We start from the raw sequence: 2612 nt of genomic DNA, 5'->3' as shown, positions 1-2612 counted from the left end.
CAGGGGTGAGGTCTGGCTGTGATCTGCCCATAGGTTATGTGTCCCGTCAGGAGGTCACTTTTATCAAGAGGAAGGGGCACTCTTTTTTCATCTGCACAAAGGCAACATCTGAGCTGGTAGAGACTTGAATTTATAATTATCTCTATGCCTCCTGGACAGCTCCCCTTGGCCTCTGACAAGCACCTCAGTCTGCATTACCAAGACTGAGCCTTTGGTTTCTGCCCACCTCAACCTGCTATGCCTCTGTATTTCCCTCCTCAATGACTGACGACTCTGTTCACCCAATTACTTAAGCCAAAATATTAGACTCTTTATCATGGCCTCTCACATCCAACCCAGCAGAAAGTCTGTCGATCCAGCTGGCTTCTTTGTCCTCCATAGCTCACATCTAAGGCAAAACAACCATCATCTTTCATCTGGACTATTGCAGTATCTACCTGACATGTCACTCCCTGCCTCAAACCCTCCATAGTCTTAGAAGAATGTCTGTGTTAATTGGCCCTCCATCACTGTGACAAATGCCTAATATGTAAGACTTACAAAGAGATTTATTTTGGCTCACAGTTTCAGAGTTTTGGGCCTGTGGCAGTACAATACACCATGGAGGGAACACTCGGTGGAGGAAACTGCTCACCTCATAGCAAGTAGGAAGCAAAAGACAGACAGCATGGGCTGGAGTTTCAATACCCGCTTCGAAAGCATGCTCTTGGTGACCTAAACTCTTCCCTTTAGGTTCCACTGCCTCACGTTTCCACCATCTTCCATATCATCACGGGCTTGGGACCATTCAAGATACAAACTAGTGGACCAGGGATTTGGCTCAGTGCTTCTGCCGCTTGCCTTGAAAGCACAAAAACAAGATACAGACTAGAGCAATACGCTAACTTCTGAGATTACAGATACTCACCCAAGGCAGCAGCCAGGAGTCATGAAGGTGTCATGCCCACGGGCACTTCCTTTCAGGAAAGACAGAAAGTGGCTGGGGTGGGCTGCAAGCAGCTGCTTGAGGAGGTGAAGCCCCACTTAGAGAACTGCTCTGAGGGGCCCTCAGTGGAGAGGGGACTAGAGGCATCTCTGAGAAGCCCCAGAAAGTACTAGAAGTTGTTCACCTGCCACAGAGAAGGCCAAGATGTCAGATTCCAGCTCCAGTGCTCAGCCCCTTTTCTTCTCTCTTCACCTCTCTGCCCTGCCCTCATCCATCCCTGAAGAGAGGATCAGCACCAGCTGGCGAGTAGGGGATGAGCTGGAGCAAACAAGAAAGAGCGATCACCATACCTCCTGTCCCCACGCAGGCTTCTGGTGTGGACATAAAAAGAGAATATAAACAGGATACATTGTTACTATGCTGATTGGAGCCTGGCTGAGAGGCTTTATAACAAACGGAGGTGAAGGTTAGGAAGAGGGCTTTGCAGAGGCCGAGTGCAGCTATTCCACACCCTGATACAGGGAATTTGGAGATAGAAGAGGGCAAGCCATGTCCAGGGAAAAAGTCACCCTGCAGCTCTTGCACGGAATATGTCCAGAGAGTTTAGGAAGTTGGGGTGAGTAGCCAGCAGGGGCAGACGACATTGGCTTCAAGGCTGGGTCCAGGAATCTAAATCTCACCCTGGAGGGAATGGGGAGCCACAGATGGTTATAGGCAGAAAGTATGAACCAATATATGTGGTCTAAAGTTCATTCTAGCCCTGAGTGTGGAGAATAGACTGGAGGGGCCAGGACAGAGGCCTGAATAAGGGCAAAGGTGGTAGAGTTGACAAAGAGAGGGTAGACTGGTGTGAAATTAAGGAAATGAAACTGGTGGATGTGTTATATTGGTCCCAAGGCTCCTTGCTGTCCCAGTGAATCATTGAGGCCTGTGGGATGAGCTAAGCACCGACTGCCTGCCAGGCTCCATGGTGGGTCTGTCTATTCTCCCACTGACTCTCAGATGACCTCTGAGGTGGGAATCACCTGCCCTGTTTGGCCACTGGTTCAGAGAAGTCTGGTTATTGGTTCAAGGGCACCTTCCTGGGTAAGGATGATGCCAGGGCTAGAATCCAAGCATATCCTGGGGTGGCCATGCTGGCTGCACAGTCCTGGGTCTGCAGACAGACACATCTGTCCACGGGGTGCCTCATGTGGAGGGCGCCAGGTACGGCTCCCAGGTGGCCAGGTGTAGCCTCACCAGGGTGTGGAAAGGAAAAGCCAATCTGCAGAGGGTCTCTGAGGGACCTGGTCAGTATGGCAGGGCTCCAGACATGGGCCCCGGAGGGTGAGGGAAAGCGAGAACATGGCTGAGGCCCCTTCCTGAGCAGAGGAAAGTGAGCAGAGAAGTTGGGGTTCTGGGGTTTTGATCCAGTAAGTGCCGCCACCCTTGCCAGATGGAGCCACAGGAGCCAGCAGCCTGCCCTGGCCTCACCACTGGTCTCCAGTGCTAGGCTGCTTCTTTTCTTGCCCTTTAAGGTGGGGCCAAAGGTCAGATGACCACTGTTCATCCTTTACCCATAGAGGGACAGAGCAGCGACATGGTGGGGCTGGGCCACAGGGCATCAAAGCTCAGGGCTGGGGATTTAGCTCAGTGGTTCCGCCACTTGCCCCGCAAGCTCAAGGTCCTGAGTTCAATCCCCAGTGCA

This window comes from Fukomys damarensis, unplaced genomic scaffold, assembly GCF_012274545.1.
Source record: "Fukomys damarensis isolate Sample0158 unplaced genomic scaffold, DMR_v1.0_HiC HiC_scaffold_32, whole genome shotgun sequence".
In the NCBI taxonomy this organism is placed as follows: domain Eukaryota; kingdom Metazoa; phylum Chordata; class Mammalia; order Rodentia; family Bathyergidae; genus Fukomys; species Fukomys damarensis.
This window is presented reverse-complemented; position numbering follows the sequence as displayed.